Raw genomic sequence first — 24,693 nt, forward strand, 5'->3', positions numbered from 1 at the left:
TTGTTACTGTCAGTATCAATTGACTTTCCTATACACCGGCAACTGTGAGACTCTGTGATACTAAGGAAGCACTGTTTGGTATCATCTCACAGCCGAACTCCCCACAATACATATTTCGAAGAATCAGAGTCTCACCAGCTGACTTCCACGCCCTGCCACCACTCTTGCTGCCCATCGGCTGGAGTACCTCAACATCATCCAGACAGTTCTTAGAGACTCATGCCACGTGTGGAAGAGCATTGTACTGTTGAAATATGGCATCACGATACTTCCACATGAGAGGTAGCACATGAGTATGCCAGATGTCCCTCACATACCACTGCGCCGTTGGAGTAGTACCTGATGGTCCCCTACACCACGAAGACAGGAGTAACACTTCTGCACCTCTCCAAAACATTGGAAGAATGGGACCCCTTCCCACTTCGCTGCTATACTCGCCGACGATGCTCACCCAGGTTGTGCACAAATGCGATTCTTCACTGAAAACATTGGACGCCATTCATCGACAGTCCGTGTTTCCTGGTCACATCACGCAGCTATGTTGTGGTGTTAACAGTAGCCTATGCGTTGTAGCTTAATCCCCTAACGTGGCTGCTGCTAGTCTCCAACCATTGGTGCGAGATGGCACAGAATGTCGCTAAGAGTCCATTGTTTGTTCTCGGATGGCAGGCACAGATGTCAATGGGTTACCTGTGCACAGGGCGTACAGTATGGCGGTCCTCCCCTGTAGTAGACAGACTTCGCTGACTAGAGCCTTGACAATGAATATGCCTACCTTCACGTTCCTATTCAGTCCAACATCACCTCACTGTCATATCTGAATGTCCCACAAATCTGAGTACTGCACGATTTGACCATCCATCGAAATGGAGTCCCACAGATGACACACCTTTCAAAGTCTGTCAGGAGCTTATAACGAACGCTGTGTCACATGAGTACATTGCCATTTCAGTCTCCTTCACAGTGATCACTCAACATCTGACAGTGTTCATGCCCCTTATTTACTCCACCAGGCCTGGTAGCAATACTAAATACGAACGACACTAATTCTCTGTGGTTGCAGTTCTACTTCTCACAGAATTTTGGAACTCTAGTTATTTACATACCTGCTAATGGTATGTATGTGTTCAAAGTTACACCAGGGGTGCCACACCTGGACTTCTCCAAGGCCTTTGACTACATGTGACACAGGGACCTCCTCTACAAACTTTTTGTGTTGGGGGCTCCAACACTGCATGTCAGACTCTGTGTGACTGGACTTGCAACATTCGTTCCGAAGACGGCGTTTCGACAGCTAGGCAAATACAAGCAGGAGTGCCACAGGGGTCTGCACTTCACCCCTGCTGTACTCCCTGTAGGCCGTTGACATACCAAAGACGGAGGGTATCCTTAACGCTTTATATAGACGACGACGCACTCTATGCTCGCTCTACGAAAATCGATGTCCTGCATCGCTGTCTGCAGACGGCATGCAACATTGTAGGGGAATGGCCACGAAGTGACGTTTAAAGTTAAACGCCACGAAAGCTACGAGGTCATAATTACGAGATTCAGAGCGCCAGTGGACCGTCAGCCGCTGAAGATAATGTGAGTCCCCATTCCATGGTCTCGGATGGCAAAGTACCTCTGGGTAACCTTGGATAGGCACCTCACTTGGAAACCACATATCCGCGAGGTTTGGACTAAAGCCTATGCCCATCTGAAGACGCCTTACCCCCTTCTAAACCCAGAGTCGACGCTTTCGCCACACTGGTGTTACACTATATCGAGCACTGATCCGACCAAAGCTGGTACACGTGGTGAGAGTGTGGGGAAAGGCAGCCGATTGCTACATTCGCCGGTTCCAAGGTGTGCAGGGTAGAGCATTAAGACTCGCCATTCACCTCCCGCGAGAATCTGAGAACTTCAACATGAAAGAAGCATCCCTGTGACAGTCTGACAATAGGCTGGCTGTAAGTGTGGGAAACCACCAATACAAAACAAGAACCACTAGATGGCCCAACCTGCTATGGCAGTGACGATAGATCAACGATAACTTGTAAACAAGCTCATAATACTGAGAAGAAATCACATCCATTCGACATAAAAAGACCACACTTTTAAGAAACAGCAGGAACAATTTTCAACAGACTTAGTTACAGAAAAGAGAGACCGGACTGTCTGTTAGGATAAGAGAGGAACATCTTACCATTTCTTTTAAGTGCTTAAATTTTTTTGGTGGACAGTGTATTATTTTCTAAACCTCAAAAATATGTTACATTCACTCTCTCAGAACTTAAGGTAAAATGGGAGTAAAGCTAGAAATTATACTGAAACCCATATTATACTAAAAAACTAAACTCTGTCCAGAAAGGTCTCGGAACGCCCAACGGTTGCCGACCGACAGCCGTGTCATCCTCAGCCGAAGGCGTCACTGGATGTGGATACGGAGGGGCGTGTGGTCTGCACACCGCTCTCTCATTGTTGTCAACTTTCGTGACTGTAGCTGCTACTTCTCAATCAAGTAGCTCCTCAATTGGCCTCACAAGAGCAGCCCATTTGCCAACAGTGGTCGGCAGACATGAAAAGTCACCCATCCGAGTGCTAGCCAAGTCCAAGAGTTCTCCACTTCGGTGATCTAACTGGGACCAATGTTACCACTGTGGCAAGGTCGTTATGATAAGAAAATATTCTTTCTAGTGATATGCTGTTGTGTTTCCATCACTCTTTGTTGGTTTTTTTGCAACAGGTATTTAATTGACCATTCTTGTTTGCAAAAAGGATTTCAGGGTTCCAATTAATTCATTGCACATAACTAAATGAATTGTCGTAGGCCATCAGCATTGCTTCGTGTTTTATTCATTTTTATGTTTTTAACATCATCCCAATACAGTGAACACATAGTACTTTCGCAAACCTTCCAAACAGCCTGAAATCCACCAAAAAATCAACTGCCAAAAGGATTTACACAAAAAGAGTACTCAGTGATGACATTCATAGGCTGATGATGTTTTTTCCAAACAATAATATCTTTATACACTGCCAGAAAAAAATTAGTACAACTATGAGGACAACATTCATTGTGATCTGATTATGACCCACCACCTAGGGGACAGCAGATGATGTCACCCGCCAACAGCTATGACAGCGGCATAGCTACCTGAGCGAAATTTGTGTCTACCCTTTAATAGGGAGTGCTCACAGTCAGACGGTCTGTGGGAAGCAAGCAGGCAACCATGCCACGGAGATGCACTCGTGCTTCCTACACAGTCAACCGAGCGAATTTGTAAGGGCTCAGATTGTGGCCTTCCGGGTGGTGGGATGGTCCTTTCACAAAACTGTTGCACAAGTTGGACGTGCTGCTTCAGTTGTGCAATGATTATGGCGTCAGTGGTCACATGAATATTCTCATACATGTAGACAAGGATCTGGATGTTCGCGCAGCACCGGATCTCGCCAGGACCATCGTACTGTAAGGGCAGCACTGGCAGATCGTACAGCTACCAAGAGAGCTTCTGAACCCAAATGTGTCAACATGAACTACTGCGAACTGGTTATTAGCAGCGGGACTATGGGCACACACACCTCTAGCCTATCTTCCACTCACGCCACAGCATCGACGTTCACAGTTCGACATGTACCGTCAGAGGATCACTTCGAAGGTGAATGGCATACCAGTGATGAAAGCAGATTCTGTCTGCATGCCAGTGGTATTCATTTGTGCGTATGATGTAGACTTGGTGAGCGCTGTCTCGTAGAGCACATTTGTCCAATACACACAGCACCCACACCAAGCCTCATGGTCTGGTGCTTTTGAAGAATACACCAACCAGTGCTCGGTACTTATAAAAGGTTGTCAAACCAGTTCCTTTGCCGTTCTTGCAACAAGAAGGTGATATGTTGTTCCAACAGGATAAACTCGCGCACACACTGCCTGTGAAACTCAGTGTGTTCTGCAAGATGTACAGAAACTTCCCTAGCCAGCACGATCGGACATGTCTCCTATGGCTTGGTTCAAATGGCTCTGAGCACTATGGGACTCAACTGCTGAGGTCATTAGTCCCCTAGAACTTAGAACTAGTTAAACCTAACTAACCTAAGGACATCACAAATATCCATGCCCGAGGCAGGATTCGAACCTGCGACCGTAGCGGTCTTGCGGTTCCAGACTGCAGCGCCTTTAACCGCACGGCCACTTCGGCCGGCAACATGTCTCCTATCGAATATGTGTGGGATACGATAGGACAAGAAGTGACTTGTGCGGCTAATCAATCATCAACTCTTACAGTACTACATGAAGACGTTGAGCAGGATTGACGTACCATACCCTAAGACAGTATTCGCCAACTAAAAGATCGACTGCATGCCAGAGTCATCACGTGCATTGCCGCCCATGGAGGGTACACCACGTACTAATATGGGTATAGCAGTACATGTCAATACCTGGTACCTCAGAACCTCTTGTGCTATTGATCGATAAATGTAATCCTTTCATGTAGTTCATATCTAGTGTTGCAGCAATAAATCTTGAGTGAACTGGAAACCTCTGAAAGGATGTACTAATTTATTTTTCCAGCAGTGTATGTATTTCGAAATAAAGTTAACATATTTCAGTTGCAATTTATATTTTTCACACTGATAATTCCATACTTGCGGTGTCTATAAAAAGTAGTTCTTTGATTTTAGTAGTGACAAGGCCAACATTATCATGAAAACAAAAGAATTTCAAATAAATATTTCTGGTTGGTCGTTTACAAACGTTTCGAAAACCGATAAATGTGTTATAATAAAGAAATTTTCGAAAAAGTGACACCTAAAGAATAGGCATAAAAATGTTCATAAGTAAACCTATGTGTATATTATATAAATGACCTGTTACTGACAAGCACCAAAGGACTGATCAGACATATCATATGCACAACATCAATGTCGCATGTTGTTTACTAAAGGCTACTGCCTGCAACTCGTGCTTCCTCCTGCCACGTTCCCCCTTCCACCACCCTTTCTCATTTCATAAAAATACATTGCATATTTTACGGTATTTGGTTTGGTTTTTACACCATTATTATGTTCCTGGGCTGATACGCTGAGGAGTGCAACTCTTAAGTATGCATTACTATCTATGGTGTCAATAGAGCACAGCTGGTTAGATAATAACGTTCTTGTGATGGTTGTGTCTTTATGCTGCTGATATGGTATGATACATATAGCAAATTATGAAGCTCAGTTTACTGGTTGATTATGTGGTCTTCACCATTAAATTATTTTTTAAAAAAATGTTTGGGTTTCTTTTTGTTAGCATTTATTACCTGTACAATTACTCCTGAGTAACATATGGTTTCCCTGTAGAACAGGGTATTTCTTATTTATTTGATTGCAAAGAAATGGCGAATTGCTCCAATTTTCAGTAATTTTCTTTTAGTACTATTGACAATGTATTTACATTTTTTCCATGTTGTCCACTTGACCTTCCCCTTTTTTGGCTGCTCCTCCCTCGGCATTTCCCAACCCTGATCCACCCCCCTCATCCCTCTCACCCCTTCCACCTGTACTACAACCACACTATCACCATACAAGCACATGGCTATGGTTATGTTATGTCTTCCTCTGGATGGCAAGTAAATTTTTGGTACTTTGTAAAAAGGATAACTTTGTGGTTTAATGACCGTTTTTACGTGAAACATACGAAGAAAAAAGTTGTTTTATCTTCACATAATTTGTGAAGTTTGTTGTGTTAAAGGTTTTATGCCTATAAATGGTCGGAAATGATGAAGATTTTTAATCTATTTCTTTTGTTTCTTTTAATTCTAATGTTGCTGTTCACATTTAATGATTTTTATGTACCAGCATGGTGTACAACTTTGTATACTCACTGTAGGTGGTGCTGCTAGCTTTTACTGTTAAGTGGTTTTAAACAGTTGATGGTTTTTGGTAAAGAATTTAAAAAGTAATAATTTTATTGTTGACATGTACAGTTCCACATTTAGTGATTTTTTACATGCCTACATGGAAAACAACTTAGTAATACACGTCGTATGTGGTGCTGCTGTGTATTACTGGTCAGTGATTTTAAGTATTTGAATGTTTTTTTTGGTAAATATTTAAAAAAGTATTCATTTCATTGTTAACTTGTATGGTTATTGTAACAATTGTTGTATTCTTGATGATTGGGGATCATTTTAATAACTAAAAATGGTTTCCTGATAGGGTGCCCCTTCCTGGGGTTTCCTTACAACAGTGGAAGGAGTAAACTGCCAGTTATCTGTATGCATTGTAAATGCTCACTACATAATTTTGACTGCTTTGGAATTGCCATTTTCGACTATGTTATGTATGTTTAGAAACAATATTTTCTGTGTCTTTGGCATATGCTTAAAAATTTGGTAACAACTGTATTATACACTCCTGGAAATGGAAAAAAGAACACATTGACACCGGTGTGTCAGACCCACCATACTTGCTTCGGACACTGCGAGAGGGCTGTACAAGCAATGATCACACGCACGGCACAGCGGACACACCAGGAACCGCGGTGTTGGCCGTCGAATGGCGCTAGCTGCGCAGCATTTGTGCACCGCCGCCGTCAGTGTCAGCCAGTTTGCCGTGGCCTACGGAGCTCCATCGCAGTCTTTAACACTGGTAGCATGCCGCGACAGCGTGGACGTGAACCGTATGTGCAGTTGACGGACTTTGAGCGAGGGCGTATAGTGGGCATGCGGGAGGCCGGGTGGACGTACCGCCGAATTGCTCAACACGTGGGGCGTGAGGTCTCCACAGTACATCGATGTTATCGCCAGTGGTCGGCGGAAGGTGCACGTGCCCGTCGACCTGGGACCGGACTGCACCGACGCACGGATGCACGCCAAGACCGTAGGATCCTACGCAGTGCCGTAGGGGACCGCACCGCCACTTCCCAGCAAATTAGGGACACTGTTGCTCCTGGGGTATCGGCGAGGACCATTCGCAACCGTCTCCATGAAGCTGGGCTACGGTCCCGCACACCGTTAGGCCGTCTTCCGCTCACGCCCCAACATCGTGCAGCCCGCCTCCAGTGGTGTCGCGACAGGCGTGAATGGAGGGACGAATGGAGACGTGTCGTCTTCAGCGATGAGAGTCGCTTCTGCCTTGGTGCCAATGATGGTCGTATGCGTGTTTGGCGCCGTGCAGGTGAGCGCCACAATCAGGACTGCATACGACCGAGGCACACAGGTCCAACACCCGGCATCATGGTGTGGGGAGCGATCTCCTACACTGGCCGTACACCACTGGTGATCGTCGAGGGGACACTGAATAGTGCACGGTACATCCAAACCGTCATCGAACCCATCGTTCTACCATTCCTAGACCGGCAAGGGAACTTGCTGTTCCAACAGGACAATGCACGTCCGCATGTATCCCGTGCCACCCAACGTGCTCTAGAAGGTGTAAGTCAACTACCCTGGCCAGCAAGATCTCCGGATCTGTCCCCCATTGAGCAGTGTTCGGGACAGGATGAAACGTCGTCTCACGCGGTCTGCACGTCCAGCACGAACGCTGGTCCAACTGAGGCGCCAGGTGGAAATGGCATGGCAAGCCGTTCCACAGGACTACATCCAGCATCTCTACGATCGTCTCCATGGGAGAATAGCAGCCTGCATTGGTGCGAAAGGTGGATATACACTGTACTAGTGCCGACATTGTGCATGCTCTGTTGCCTGTGTCTATGTGCCTGTGGTTCTGTCAGTGTGATCATGTGATGTATCTGGCCCCAGGAATGTGTCAATAAAGTTTCCCCTTCCTGGGACAATGAATTCACGGTGTTCTTATTTCAATTTCCAGGAGTGTACATTAGAGTAAGTATGGTTTTCTGCCCTCCAGGGTGATTTGAAAATGGGTCCTGGCCTAAATGTAGTCACTGAATGAATAAAAAGTAAAAATTAGCAACTTGGACTGGTTTTTCGTTCTACTGATCAAGTATTTCAGTTTCTTTCCTGCTTTTTTTCAGAGGTGTTCACATAGCATTCCTTATCTTCTTTATTGCTATCATACAGCATTTTCAAGTCTTCTTCTACTTCTAGTTCGTTCTCTCAAACATTCTTGGCACTTCTTCCAGCTAGCTCTTGGTCTTGGCTTTCTTTCCCATAGCGGAGCTCCTAAAGCGGACCTTTTACAGATTCATCTATATTTTCTTCTGTTCCAACTCGATTTGCATGGACTCCTTTGTTGGGAAGCAGATTCAAGATTTTTTGGTGGACCAACAGAACAATACCCATTTTTCTGAAACCACTGACAATGTTGTCTCCAGAACTTTCACTCAGCTCTTCAATGACTTTTTTTCATTTGTGGAAAATGGATCTTAGTCAGAGAGCCTCGATTACCCTGATTTAACCACTTTTGAAGGAGTAACATCCGCTTACTTTTCAGAGGGTAGAAAGGCCGCATCCAGAGGCTGGGCTAGATGAGTTGAGTGTTTTGAAAGCATTGTAAATGTGGATCTGTTACCTGCATAAGATGTCAAAACAGCTTCAAAAAATGGCTTGAGTGTTTGTAACCAATGAGATATCTTAATTGCAGCTCTTACTGAAGGTAAGGCAAAGCTATTTTAAAACATCAGTCCTCAAAATATTTTTGGTCAAACCAGCACCCATAGCATGTGCCCTTGGGTCCTACAAAATGTCACGAGTCATATAGATTTTCGGCTCTGTACACAGTATAAGTGGTAACAGCTTATTATCACCACTGCAAGCAAACATCAAGCTTGTTGCTGATTTGTAATATCGTTTACCTTTTCACAGTGCTTTGATGCTCATACAAATAATTTTTTGCTTTCAGTATCATCGCTCAAATTTGTTTCACTATGACTTATAATGTTGCAAGGTTCTACATGAGTTCCTTCAAGATTAGCAAAATAATAATTTACTGATATTCTTTTCATATTTTTGAACAACAGTCATATAATAATGCTTGAATGGTATTTCCATCTTGAACAGTATTTCTGCCATTTGACCTTTTATTTTATGTCACTATCATTATTGTTTGTGCAGAAATGTCCACTCAGGCCCTTTTGATATTTTGGTTCATTCTTGAGTGAAGCTTTTCTTTGTGTCTCATGAGAAAGAAAAGATCCAATCCTCTCATGATAGATTATTTTTGAGCTTCTTTATGGTCATCCCCTGCTTGCCCAAATATCCTTTAACAGCAACATGCAAATCCATGTTTTTTAACAGAAACTTCATTCTCCAAGAAGGATGATTTCATCTGCAATTATTAAATAATTTGATTATAGTATGATACAGTAGGCCTGAATCGATTCTGCCTACATATGGTAGTTGCTCTATTAATACTGGTGCCAGTATGGTAATTACCTGCAGTAACTGTTTAACAGCTTAGAATGAAAATGCTTATTCAGGTACTGGGATGGGCTAGGTACTGATAACGTACTAACTTTAGTGGGAAAATTAATAAGCCTACCATTCAAAACAGACTTTTCTCTGGCACTCAAACTTGTCTGCCCTCCATGAGTCTTTTGGTTTATCTTCATCTTGTCAGCGTGTTACTTTTCTTAAACGGCATGCAGAATTAATTTTCCTCTTTCTGCTTCAGTCATAGCTTTATCTAAATCTATAGCATTGTGCTGATTCAAAGGTTTTGACACAAGGGGCCCTCTTGTAAATCCTGCTGTAACTGAAAAAAAAAATTAAATTCAGTAGAACTTAGGTTGAATGGGGTGAATGAATATGCATCACTTCACCACAAGCAGAAACATTTTTTTAAATTTTTATATCTTAAAAAAGCTTTTTTTGAAATTTGAAACAACAATAACAAGTTATTGATCACAGATACATTCCTTACCTTTTACAAGAAATTCATCTTTATTCAAATGCAGGATATGACTTCAGCTAGTAAAGTTTCCAGTACCTTAAAAACTGCACAATGAAATCTCTCAAAGAAAACAGTACAACTGAGCAGCAAAGTTGACGGGGTAAATCGACTGACTTATAGGTGCCAATATTTGCTTGGAATTACCAATACACAGTCATATTGTAACAAATGCTGCGCTTTGTATCTTCTCTCCGTTGTATCACCCTTATCAACGGCAACTTTTGTAACTAAATGAGCTGCAAGATGCTACTAAGTTAAATCCTTTGTCTGTATTCATATTTGGATAAATTACTTATGTAAACTGTATGTATTGACAGAGTGTTCCTCAAAATCAATGCATCAACGGCTGCAATTAAAATTGACAGTCATTTTCTACATAATCGAATGCATCTCAAAGAGGTTAGCAGCATATATCTTCCCGTATATCTTCATATCTTATACTCTTTGTAATGTTTACTGTGTCTTGTTTTGCTGTGCTTTGAAAAATGCCGGTAATTTTATTTTGTTGAATGTAATGTGTGACTGCTAACATAAATCCACTGTTAAGCCCAAATGATGTAAACGATTACATATTGCACTCTCATCAGTGAAACAGTTTTGGGGAATGAAAAATCTGCACTGTGGAGTACACATCAATCAATTGCTGACGCTGTATATATAGATTTTAGCGGTTCATTTGAAGCTTAGAACATTAGTATCCCAATTACAAGTCATACAGCCATCAAACTACAACGACAGACACGTTTGCAGTAACAGTTTCATTGCGTAGTACGAGTTGTGTTACACGAGTAACAGTACGACTTCCGCTCCACGTTTGTAGCCAATGCGTACTCTGATGTCGCTAGTAACATACTAAATCTGTCGAACGTGCCATTTAAATATTACCCGTTGCCCATATGAGTGTAATGATTGTGTCGCACCATGAGAGCAATACATATTCACAGCTTAAAACAACGATATGTAGGCCTGCATCTTGGAGATTTTGGCTCACCACATTTTCTTTAATGTGAGTTGGTGAGCAGCACAGCCACAAAGATGTAGAGCTACTACTTTGTGGGTACAAGCAGCTGCTTCACGTGAATACCGGTGTCAAGACGTTGGATTGGACCTTTCTGTCATTAACAGAATGGATTTAGACATTGTCCCCCCGCCCCCTCCCCTCCCATTTCGATGAATCTTTGTGAACTATACTCCTACTGTCATGGACAAGACTTTCTCCCCAAAATATTTCAGGACATCTTGTCCCAATAATTATTTTTAGCTATATAGAAACAACCAGCTACATTTTAGTTGAGTTAAAAAATAAGATACTGTAAATACATGTATCATAGTACTGATGCATGAATGCTCTTCCTCATAAAAATTGATTCACTCAGTAAAGCACACTGTGAGGGCATGTTAACTAGTTCAAAAGTGTCCATTTGCCACTTGTCAATTTACAGAAGAAATGGAAATATTGGTAAGAGATTAAAATACACACAGTCAGATATGTGAGGAGACTGTTCAGCATAAAATAGAATTAATAAGAAAATCCAATTCAATAACAACATTGCAGACGATTTTATGCAGTTTTCTGAAAATGTTGTTGTTTTAGATTAAATGTTTGACACTTAGTACTGAGTGGAGATATGCCTCTGTAGCTGAGTGGTGAGTGTAGCTGACTGCTATGCAGAGTACCTGGGTACTGCCAAGGACTTGTCCCTGGTTGGAGGACTGGTATAGGGTGCACGCAGCCTCGTGATGCCAACTGAGGAGTTACATGACAGTCAGTAAAGTCTGCAAAACAGCTAGGAGAGTGGTGTGCTGCTTACAGTCTTCTCCATACCACATCCGCATAACACTTGAAGGCTTAGAATGACACAGCAGCCAGTAGACATCCATTGGGCCTTGACGACCTGAATGAGAAGCTCGTTTAGTACTGACTGGAGACAGGATAGTACCATACTTGATGACTATCAGAAGTACTATTTTATGTGTGGCTATTCATTTACATTTTATTGGATGTCATTGTAATTGTGAAGACAGGAAGTGAAAAGGAGGAGGACTGGAGAATATGCTGACCAGAATAAATATCATAGATGTAGATTATTTTCACCTGTAGCACAACGTTATGGACCCAATGAGTTATCTAAAAAAAACTGAGAGACTCTTTGGTATTCAACAGTGTGATAAATATAATAATAATGGTAAAAATGCACATACTGTGTTGGTTTTGGCACTTTTGTGTTACATAATGCTGTTGGTAACTGCACAGTGAATGATGGGAAGTGAAAATAATGAGTGATGAGTCAGGTGATTGGACAAGAAGACACAACCAATGAGAAAATAGTGTTCCATAAACATTGTCATGATGTTGAGTGTATAAAATTATGTGAGAGCATAACACACTATATTGTGCAGAATGTTGACACATAAAACAATGTTCCACAAACTTTAAACTGTACTGTTATTATACTGCATAACCACAACCTTAGAATTATTGAAAATACCTGATAAAGTTTTCAAAAAGATCATGGGCTATGTTACAGATCAGTCCATCACCATAGCCAGTTCTTCTCATCACAAGCCATTTCACAACTAAACTGTAACATTTCATCCTAACCTGTGACTTTTGTTATGCTACATATCAGTCCATCACCACAATCAGTTTTCTTACACTCACATTCGTTGGCTTTGCCAACTCATAATCAGGCCAACATTTCAAATAAGCTAGACTCAGGTTATGTTACAGATCAGTCTGTTACAACACCCAGTTTTCCCCCAGTCACATTAGTTGCCGTCACCATCTCACACCAAACTATAACATTGGAGTATGAAACGATATCCCAAGAAATTCTGGCATATTCCAAGAAACACAATGCAAGAAATACAAAAAACAGGAACCAGTTTTATAGGCCTAATCCATGGTAGCTAGATCAATAATCATCAGTCTCAAGCTATATTTATCAAAAACAGGAGTAATCAATTCGGGTCAATGGAAGTGTCCGATTCCACCCATCGGCTTTGACCCGTGATGTAAGGCTCTTGTGGTGTGTGATGTCATGACGGCGCAGAGTTTAGTTTGCAAGAGTGGCGTGTTTGTAGGTGTCATTTTGATGTGATCATTGGTGCTCACTGGTGGTGTGTTGTGCATTATGTGATGTTTGTGGTTTTGTTTGTGTGTATGGCGTGTTTATAGGTGCCATATTGTTGCAGTCTGTGGTTCTCTCTGGTAGTGTGTTTATGGGTAGTGTGTTATGTGGCGTATGGGGTTCATTTGCGTGATAGCATTGCACGTGTGTGGTTTTGGCGGTGACTGTGCTTTCAGCAGAATATTTGTCAGTTAGTTAACAATTTTGGTTTTGTTATGTTGATGTTATTGTAGTTTTTTTCCGTTCGTCGTGTGTGAATTTTGGTAAATTACTTTGTTTATGCCTGTGGTAGGTATGGATATGACTGACAAGGTCAACAGTTTTCGGTTGTCAGCGATGATGGGGTACGGTGCGTTCTCTCTAATAAAATTTCTTCAGGTATTGTGAAGTGTTCAGTGTGTCGTGAAGTAATAAGACTTACTAAAGTTCTTGCATCTTGGACCAGGGATGGCTATATGTGGAGATGTCGTAAGGATAACTTATGGCGCTCCATTAGGCGAGGTTCCTTGTTCGAGGGTCTTGGATGGGCATGCGAGAAATTGTGTTAGTGACGTATCATTTTTGTCATAAAGCCTCTCACAGTTTCTGTGCGCATGAGGTGGGTGTGAGTGTGAGAACGGTGCTTGAGTGGTATTCTTATTGTCGTGAGATGTGTTCTGAATATATTAAGTACGGGGGTAGGTTGGGTGGGCCTGGTGTTGTTGTGGAGATTGATGAGTCGGAGTTTGGGAAGAGAAAGTATGCGAGGGGGTAAGTCTTCGGTTGGTTTATGGGTGTGGGTGGCTGTGGTATGGGGGGTGGGTTTTCAGAATGGATATTTAGGTTTTGGAGGTCCGGACAACAAGGGAATTAGTGGGATTGATTGAGGATTTTATTGTAGAGGGTACCACTATAGTTTCAGACACGTTTTCTTCTTATAGGCGGTTGGGTCAGCAGGGGTACAATCATTTAGTAGTGAACCACAGTGTTGAGTTTCAGAATTATGAAATTATGAGACGGGGGCCTGTATGAATACTATAGAGGGGTTTTGGGAGGCAGTTAAGGCAGTGATAGGGAGGGGAAGAGGCACTCTTCTAACCTTCAGTCTCATCTAGATAAGTACTGTTGGCAGAAGAGCGTCCCTGAGGGCTATTGTATTTTTAAGGTTTTTTTAAGGGCAGTTAGTAGGATGTATAGGCTGAAGGTTGTGGGTTAGTTAGGTGTTGGGTGGGGGGATGGTGGCTTGGGGTGGGGGGAGGGGTAGTGTTTAGTTGTTGGTGAAGTTTGTACAGAGATGTGGGGAGGGTGGTTTTTTTTTATTTTGTGTAGAGGATTTTTTTGTTACAGTTGTAGAGTGCGATTTTTTTTGTTTTTCTTGGTTTATGGGTCTTTTATTTTTTGGGGGGGTTGGGTTGTGGGTGGGGTGGGAGTTTTATTTGGTTGTGTTTTTTTGTTTTTGTTGGTTTGTATGTTTTTGTTTGGTTTTGTGTGTGTGTGTGTGTGTGTGTGTGTGTGAGAGTGTGAGTGAGAGAGAGGGAGAGGGAGAGAGTCAGAGAGAAATTGTGGTGTCTGACTTAGATGGCTGCGCCGGAGCTTTTTAGTGGTGAGTTGATGTTTTTTGTTAAATGATTGGTGGGGTGTTTGTGAGTTGTTTGGTTGTTTGTGTTGGTGATTTGGTATTTTGCTTTGCTGTTGACTTACATGACTTTAGGGAAGTGTTTGATTGCAAGGCGTGGTTGTGGCTATGGCTGGTTTGGTATTGTTAGTTTCTGTTGACCTATATAGGTCAAGGGAAGTGTTCAATTTCAATTTTGATTTTCTGTGGGTGGTTTTTTTGTTAGGATTAACTGTGCTGGTGGTGAAATTTTTGAGATTTAAGTGGTATCGGTTGTTTCTGTTGACCTATATAGATCAAGGGAAGTCATCGATTCCAGTGGATTTTGTGTGTAGTGGAATTTGGGAAGGTTGTGGGGTCTTGCTATTTTTATTTTTTTATTTTTTTTTTTCGTTTGATGTAGTGGCGTGTGTTTGTATTTAGTTTTTCCCCCACCCAAAAACCCCCAATTTCCCATGCGTATTGCATTAGTTTCATTGTATTTTTGAAGAAATATCTGTTTTGTGGTTTTTAGATCTATTTTCGTGTTTGTTGTCATGTTTAAGTGATGATATCATAGGAGTGGTATGGGAGTTGCTGTGAATGGTCGTTTCCACCATATTGGTGATGTCATTGGTCGAAGCACAGGGTTGGAATCGGACCCTTCCGTTATCCCCTCTGTCATTATCATTGGCCATGTGGCAGTCTCTGTGGTGCATTACAGTGTTCAGCAACGTACATCCGTATATCTGCCGAGTTGTTGTATGAGAGTGCGAGGAAGGAATTTGTCCAAAAGCTTATATATTTGTGGTATTATTTTCATTGTACCTGTCTACAACTCAACACATCTATGAGTAGCAGTGTATCATTTCCACATTGTTATTCCAGCCCAGAGTTTCCATTATTTTGGTATATCATGTACCATCAATGTTCCACCCAGCAACATTTCAATTTTGTTACACTCGGGTTTATGTTTTTCACTCATTTTTGCCCCTGATAAACTTGTTCATTACCCAGTCTGTCCTAGCAATTCTCAAAACACATATATCAATATTGCTCACTGGGCATCATCATATGTTGAATGTTTCCTTCATCGTTAATTTTGTAATTTCTAGGATTGTCATTGACTTGTCTTCTGCAAATTTTCTCCCTCTCTGTTTTAAATACACACAATAAATTCAGTTCTGCACATCTATAGGTATTACACCAGTGATAAGTGTGTAGGCAATCTATTGCAGGACTTGTGTAGAATGAAGCACTAACTGATATAAACTATGAAAACTGTTTTTATTGCTCTTAAATCAAACCAGTGTGAGAGTGTATGCTCGCAAAGGCATACAAAACCAGACTGATTAAATATGAAAATTATTGCACACTTTGCCAGTCTGTGTTCTGGTGTCCTCAATCTTGTGTATTGACAATATCTCATTGTTCCGTTGTATCATACTGGGGGTAAGGTCACACAAGTGTATCACATTATGAGGAAATAAGAAATAGGGTGAAAAGTTCAAAAATTTTTAGATGTAGTTCAGGCACATTCACACTAATCATTGCAAATCTTGAGGAAAAACAAAGTAGGACACTGGCATATTTTGCTTATTTTCATTCAATTTTGTCATAGGGAATAACTTTCTGGGGTAACTCATCTTTAAGAAAGAAAGTCTTCATTACTCAAAAACATGCTGTAAGAATAATACAGGGTATGTGGTGTACTCTGAATATCATGTTGTAGACGTATACTTCAGAAGTTGGTCATTTTGACTACTGCTTCACAACCTTATGAAGTTTGGTGTAAATAATCCACTACAGTTCAAAAGGAACAGTGACGTACATAATTACAATACCAGAACAAAAAATGATACAGTATATTACTCCACATTAAGGTTGTGTTTAGCACAAAAAGGGGTTCACAACACTGCAGACAAAATTTTAGACTTGCCCAGTGATATAAAGTGTCTGACAAACAGCAAGTAAAATTTGAAAAGAAACTGAAAAAGTTTTTCCTTCTGGCTGAAACCTGAAATTGATAACACTGAGATTTGTGGGGAAAAATTAATGGGAAATGCAGGTGGTTTATTTGTCACGGTAGACAAGAAACTCAAATCCACCGAGATGGAAATAGAAGCTCCATGTGAGACTGTTTGGGCAGGGCTCGGTATTGGGGCAGGGCATAATGTGGTAACTGGACCCTTCTATCACCCACCATATCTCCTGGTATGACCAAAAACTTTAGATAAAACCTCAGTTTGCTTGTACATAAGTTACCCAGTCATACTGTAATCATCCTTGGAGAATTTAATCATCCAAAGATCAGTTGAGAAAATTACAGTTTTGCTCGTGGTGGGTGTGATAAGACATCCTGTGAAGCATTACTAAATGCCTTCTCTGAAAACTACGTAGAACAGATAGTTCAGAATCCCACTCATGATGGAAACATATTGGATCTAATGGCAACAAACGGACCTGACCTCTTTGGGGATGCCCACATTGAAACTGGTATCAGTGACCATGATGCGGTTGTGGCAGTAATGATTACCAAAGTACAGAGGTTGACTAAAACAAACAGAAAGATATATATGTTCAATAAACCAGCTAAGAAATGGATAGTGTCACGTCATTCAGCACAGGGCAAGAGCATGTAGAGGAACTGTGGTTCAGCTTTAAAAGTATCTAGTTGACCATGCACTGGATAAATATGAAGTTAGTAGAACAGTTCATAATGGGAGAGACCCTCCATGGTATATTCTCACTGTGAAGAAATTCTAAAGAAACGTACTACTGCATAATATTGCTAAAACAAAGCACAGGAATATAGATTGAGAGACGCTAAATGAAATACGTTTGACTGTCAAGAGAGCCATGCATGAAGCCCTCATCGACTACCCTAGCAGAATATTGTCAAACAATCTTTCACAAAACCCAAAGAAATTCTGGTCGTATATAAGGGCAGTTAGTGGCACCAAAGTTAGTGTCTTGCCCTAATAATCAGGCAGGAATTGAAATTGAGATTAGCAAAGCAAAAGCTGAAATGTTTAACCCTGTTTTCAAATGTTCTATTGCGAAGGAAAACAAAGCTCAATTGCACCAATTTAATCCGCATACCACTGAAATGGTGAGTAAAATCTGTAGTAGCTCCAGGACCTGAAAGGATCCTGTCAGTTTCTATACTGAATTTGCTGCTAAGATTACCCCTCTTCTAACAATAATGTATCATATCCCTCAAACAAAAAATTGTGCCTAGTAGTTGGAAGAAAGCACAGGTCACACTCCTCTGCAAGAAGGATAGTAGAAGTGATCCACAAAACTACTGATCTCAAACATACTGCTGTGTCTAGAACAGAATGACCTCCTCCATGGCAATCATCATGGATTCTGGATACATCGATCATGTGAAACCCAACTCGCACTTTTCTCACAATGTACTGAAAGCTTTATATCAAAGCAGTTATATTGATGCAGTATTTTTCGATTTCTTAAAAGCATTTGACTCAATACCACATCTATGCTTATTGTCAAAAGTTCGATCATATGGGGCATCATCAGGTGAAATTTGTTACTGAATTGAAGACTTTTTGTTAGGGAGGACGCAGCACGTTATCTTGGATGGACAGTCATCATCTGATGTAGAAGTAACTTCGAGTGAGCCCCCGTGAAGTGTGTTGGGATCCATGCTGTTCGTGTTGCGTATTAATGATCTTGTGGGCAATATTAATAGTAAACTCAGACTTTTCGCAGATGACGCACTTATCTATACTAAAGTTGTGTCTGAAAGAGGTGGCATAAATATTCAGTAAGATTTTGATAAGCTTTCAAAGTGGTGCAAAGATTGTCAACTTGCATTAAATGCTCAGAAATCCAATATTGTGCTCTTCTCAAAATATAATATCAGTGAAAATCGTTCATTTGTATAATATCAGTGAGTCACAGTTGGGATCAACCAATTCTTACCAATACCTGGGTGTAACAATTTGTGCCGGCCGGAGTGGCCGAGCGGTTCTAGGCACTACAGTCTGGAATCACGCGACCACTAGGTTCGAATCCTGCCTCGGGCATGGATGTGTGTGATGTCCTTAGGTTAGTTAGGTTTAAGTAGTTCTAAGTTCTAGGGGACTGATAACCTCAGAAGTTGAGTCCCATAGTGCTCAGAGCCATTGAAGCCATTTGTAACAATTTGTAGGGATATGGAATGGAATTAGCCCAGAGGCTCAGTTGTGGGTGAAACTTGGTTATGCATAGGGATCATATCAATCTGTACCACATCAAAACAGCCTGAAGGTGACGCAATGAAGCGTCAAAAATGGTAGCGACAAAATAAAATAAAATCATAAGGACGGCTGTAGGTATTTTATTTTTTGTCATGAAACAAGATAGGAGGAAATGACACTAGTACCAAAGTATGCCTCCTCTACTTGAGAAGTATGGACATAGATGCAAAAGTGTAATATCATCTGTAGAATATAGGTGTTCCAGATTTGTGCCATTGACATGTAGTCATTTATTTTCCCAGTTTAAGGCCTAGGAAACTTCCTCTAGGACTACTAGAATTTTGGTAGTACGGGATTTCCTTGTTTAAGATACTTGTTTTCATTCTTAAATGATCAATGTCCTGATAAAGTCTAATGGAAGCTGTTCTATTGACATACATATTGTTCAACATACTAATGTATGTTGAATCACAGTATTGTTTATTGAAGGCTGTCAGTGCAGGTATTGTTGAAACTGAATCAAGAACTTTCTCAAAATCTGTGTTCTCAGACAGAGTGGGAATTTGTGATCATTATTTTCGGTGGGGCAAGATATATATTTGATATTAGTCAACAGCTTTGACCAGTAATGTGACCGTTTGGTTTGTATTTTTACAGTTTGTAGAGTTCACAAAGCCAACATATGTGAAAGAAAAAAAACCTTGTTGTGATGACAGAGTTATATGTAGCTTAGCATGAGGTCTAGGTTAGGTTGGAAGGTGAGTTGGTGAAGCCATTGAATGTGAAAGCAAAACAACCTGGTTATGGTGACAGACTAATCTATGGCTTGACCCGTATGAGAAAGCTGCCACTGATACGATGTTATACACTACTGGCCATTAAAATTGCTACACCACGAAGATGACGTGCTACAGGCGCGAAATTTAACCGACAGGAAGAAGATGCTGTGATATTCAAATGATTAGGTTTTCAGAGCATTCACACAAGGTTGGCGCTGGTGGCGACACCTACAACGTGCTGACATGAGGAAAGTTTCCAACCAATTTCTCATACACAAACAATAGTTGACCGGCGTTGCCTCTGTGAAACGTTGTTGTGATGCCTCGTGTAAGGAGGATAAATGTGTACCATCACGTTTTCGACTTTGATAAAGGTCGGATTGTAGCCTATCGCGATTACGGTTTATCTTATAGCGACATTGCTGCTCGCGTTGGTCGAGGTCCAATGACTGTTAGCAGAATATGGAATCGGTGGGTTCAGGAGGGTAATACGGAATGCTGTGCTGGATCCCAACGGCCTCGTATCACTAGCAATCGAGATGACAGGCATCTTATCCGCATTGCTGTAACGGATTGTGCAGCCACGTCTTGATCCCTGGGTCAATAGATGGGGTCGTTTGCAAGACAACAACCATCTGCACGAACAGTTCGACGATGTTTGCAGCAGCATGGTCTATCAGCTCGGAGACCATGGCTGTGGTTACCCTTGACGCTGCATCACAGACAGGAGCGCCTGCGATGGTGTACTAACGACGAACCTGGGTGTACGAATGGCAAAACATCATTTTTTCGGATGAATCCAGGCTCTGTTTACAGCATAATTTTGGTCGCATTCATGTTTGGCGACATCGCGGTGAACGCACATTGGACGCGTGTATTCATAATCGCCATACTGGCGTATCACACGGCGCGATTGTATGGGGTGCCACTGGTTACATGTCTCGGTCACCTCTTGTTCGCATTGACGGCACTTTGAACAGTGGACATTACATTTCAGATGTGTTACGACACGTGGCTCTACCCTTCATTTGATCCCTGCGAAACCCTACGTTTCTGCAGGATAATGCATGACCGCATGTTGCAGGTTCTGTACGGGCCTTTCTGGATACAGAAAATGTTCGTCTGCTGCCCTGGCCAGCACATTCTCCAGATCTCTCACCAACTGAAAACGTCTGGTCAGTGGTGGCCGAGCAACTGGCTCATCACAATACGCCAGTCACTGCTCTTGATGAACTGTGGTATCATGTTGAAGCTGCATGGGCAGCTATACCTGTACACGCCATCCAAGCTCTGTTTGACTAAATGCCCAGGCATATCAAGGCCATTATTATGGCCAGAGTTGGTTGTTCTGGATACTGATTTCTCAGGATCTATGCACCCAAATTGCATGAAAATGTAATCACATGTCACTTCTAGTAAATATATTTGTCCAATGAATACCCGTTTATCGTCTGCATTTCTTCTTGGTGTAGCAATTTTAATGTCCAGTAGTATAGTTGCCAAGTTGTTTACACTTTTTATGTTTCCTACATCATTGAATGAGCCGACGACTATTATGGAATATTCTTCTGTGTCCAACTCAGTTTTTTTCTATTATCTTCGTTGCATGTTCTGTGTTTCCCTTGAAGACATTTCAGAAAAGTTTTTATTTAATTCAACACGGTTTGTAATTTTTTATGAACTCTAGCCTTCTCTGTATTAGCTGCCTCAGGTCTAATGAAAACCACAATCTGTCATTATATTCCATGAAACTTGAAATCATATTTTGTATAGACGGTGCCTTCATTGCTTTTATTTGTATGTTTCAGTTGCAGATGTTTCTCATGATACTGCACTATACAGGTGCAGTAAACAAATACTAAAAAAGAGTTAAATGGTACATTGTCTTGTTTACAATATATCATTTAGTTCTTCTGTTGTAATTGTTTACCACTCCTATATAGTTCTAGTGGAGATGGTAACTGTACAGAAGCAACAATACTATCATTCTGCTTTGGCTAGTGATGCCAAAGTTTGCATCACCAAAGAAATACATTTCTTTAAAAAAAAAAATAAATAAATAAATACATTACGTTGACAAACTGATCAGTAGCATAGTCTGAGGTCTAGGTTATATTGAAGTGGAGAGTATGGTTGTAAATTGTTGGAGCCAATGGATGTTTCATTTTTAACACTCCCATGGAGGTTGTGTCAGTTTTCTGGTTTTATTCTGCTTATACCATTGTGTTTTATGCTGCTGTCTGTTGGGACTTGAATCTCAACAATGATAATGTTATCATTAGTCTTACTAGTGCATAATTGTGTTGTTTACTAATGCCATTGCCTCAGTCTATCACTTGACATTTTCTTTTCTTTTGTTTCCTTTCTACTTATATTATTTTTTGCTATTTGCACAAATACATTTGTTAAATAAATGCCCCTTGTTGTTTGTCAGTGACGACATTCATTTTCTAGGTTTCTGAATTTGACGCTAAATTTAACTGGAACACTTCCACATTCTTCAATTAGTTCTCATAAACTAAATCTGTAATTTCTTATTAGTCCATGATGTAGAAGTTCTAAACTGAAATAGCACAGTTGGGTTTGTGTACAGTTACACCATTGTGTGAGAAAATGCAGTCATTTTATTTTTAGTTCCCTTTTGCCCCTGCTAAGTCTATTTTTACATGTTTTCTCCAAAAAGAATGTTTGACCTCGTTTCATTCACACATTAATTCATTCATGGTGTCAAATGAGTCAGGGTATACATCAACAAAAGAGAAGACTATCATAGAAGCTTAATCTGTATACTGTATGACCAGCCAATTATCCCTATACCGCTTAATGCCATTCATGCATATTACAGCTAAATTTAATTGAGTAAATAGGGGAAAAAGCTGTTACCTCTTCAATTATACTGCATAGCTGCTGTTTATCTACTGTTGGGAGCTTAATATTTACATGATTAAAGTGATGTCATTCAGAGAAAATATTTATCTGCAACTGTAAGTACTGTGTCCTGTCTACAGTGCATTACCACATGTTGTGCAGCATTACAATGAATACTGCTACAAGTTTGTCATGTAGAAAAAAAGCTTCGTTGGATTTAGGGGAAGTCCTTATTGCAGTTTTGGTCTTGTAAGTCACAGTTCTGCTGCTGTGAAGTCTTGCTTTAGTCTGCCAGTGGACATTGAGGTAAAGTTCCATGTAGAATCAATATCAAAAACTCAATCATGGAGACTGGGCCATCATACAGTGACTTAAGTTACTTTTGAATGGCATCATGATGAACAAAAGCTGTATCTCATGTGTGCAGGTCTTGAAAGATAAACAGCTGTTTAACATTATTTTTCTTTGTTGTAGGTGGCCATAGCTTTCAGATATCATACCATAACAGCTAGACAAAATATGACACTTTGATAGAATTGTATGATGTAACAGAGAATAAGTCTTGAGTCAGGTGTAGTGTTTGTCCATAGACAACTTCACCCATTATAGTGCTGCGGTCTTCTTTGAGAGAGATTTGCAAACCTAGCAAGACAATAGGTAAATTTTGTATCCAGTGTCAAGAGACATGGTGTCATAGGACAGTCTTTAGTTGATTACATTGGCATTCCACTAATCCAATGACTGGGAGGTGGTAAGTTGTTGCCCAAATTCTGATTGTACTCTAATTAAAATTACTTTGTGACTGACAGGTTACAGTGGCGGTGGGCAGCATTGTCAGCATCCAGTCAGCTATGCTTCACAAGTTGCTGAACATATGTACAAAACAGGCAACACTGTGAACGTGTGGTGTTCAAGAAAGAACTACAGTTGGCTGGCATGTGGCCTCACCACTCAACTCACTGAAACATTGATCACAAAGTGCCGGCCGGAGTGGCCGTGCGCTTCTAGGCGCTACAGTCTGGAACCGCGTGACCGCTACAGTCGCAGGTTCGAATCTTGCCTCGGGCATGGATGTGTGTGATGTCCTTAGGTTAGTTAGGTTTAAGTAGTTCTAAGTTCTAGGGAACTGATGACCGCAGCAGTTAAGGCCCATGGTGCTCAGAACCATTTGAACACAAAGTAATTTTAATTGGATTACATACCAATTAGAGTCCCAAGAGCTGTAAATAGCTGGGTCCAATCTGTCTACATTGGTCTGTTGTGATGTAAAGTGGTACACCAAATAGCATAGTCACTTTGTGGAAGAAGGCTTCAGTAACTGTTTTTGCGGTACTGTGTCTCAATTGGAAGGAATTCGGGCAAATGTGAAAAACAGTCAACTACTTTCAAACAGATATCCTTCAGGTGGTACGAGTGGTCCAGTGATGCCGTTTGCACATGCTCAGAATGTGCAAACAGGAACTGAAACATGATGGCTCATCTTGTTTCATTGGAAAGTATTATGCTGATGAACAAAGCTTTTGAAGTCTCTCTCAGTGCTAGGCCAGTCAAGCTGTGAACTTCTGTCAAAACCTACATGGGTTATATGGATTTTCATACAACCCATGTAGGTTTCAACAGAAATGTCACAGCTTGTCTGGCCTGGCACAGAGAAAGGTATCTATCCAACTTTGAAATGCTGTAATACAATTCAGAGCCTTTGTCTGAGATTTTGAAGTGTCATAGTTGCAGACTAGACATAATAAAAAGGAATGACGTTAGTTCATCATATATATCTTGAACATGTGCAAGAGCTTGAAAATACAATTCTTTTGTTGTGGCATCAATGTGAGAAAGGTGTCTGGTGGCACATTTTGTTCACTGTTAATACATCAGATGGCTGTTGTTAATTGTGAGATGAACTTTAACTGTCGTACTTGATGTGGGGACTACTTTTCTCTGGCATCTAAGACCAATGTTAGTGAGTTGTGGTTGATAAAAAGTGACATATCTATCTTCAAGCATGTGTCAGACTTCTTGGCAGATGCATAGTCTGCATACAGGTCTTGATCATACATTGAACAGTTCCTTTCTGAAGATGACAGTTTCTGATAAAAGAATGTAAGGGACCACCAATAGATTATTGGTCTGTTACTGGGAAAAACTCTAATTGCAGTCTGACAATGCATCCATCATAAAAGCCTTAATGTTGAGAGATGAGCTATGTGTACTGTTCTTGGAACTGTGGTCTTTAGTTTCACAAAGGCAGCATGTGCCTAGATCATATACTTCTGTTGTCTCCTGGCATCAGAGAACCT

At 41.0% G+C, this 24,693-nt stretch overlaps 1 protein-coding gene across 1 annotated transcript in view; it reads left to right on the plus strand.

Moving 5' to 3' along the window:
• Positions 1–10,274: 10,274 nt before the first annotated feature.
• Positions 10,275–24,693, plus strand: part of LOC124615965 (coiled-coil domain-containing protein 112-like) — a 165,464-nt gene continuing 151,045 nt past the window's right edge. Inside the window, exon 1 of the mRNA XM_047144165.1 lies at positions 10,275–10,331. The gene's annotated coding sequence lies outside the window, so the exon portion shown is untranslated. The remainder of the gene's footprint in view (positions 10,332–24,693) is intronic.

This window comes from Schistocerca americana, chromosome 5, assembly GCF_021461395.2.
Source record: "Schistocerca americana isolate TAMUIC-IGC-003095 chromosome 5, iqSchAmer2.1, whole genome shotgun sequence".
Taxonomy (NCBI): domain Eukaryota; kingdom Metazoa; phylum Arthropoda; class Insecta; order Orthoptera; family Acrididae; genus Schistocerca; species Schistocerca americana.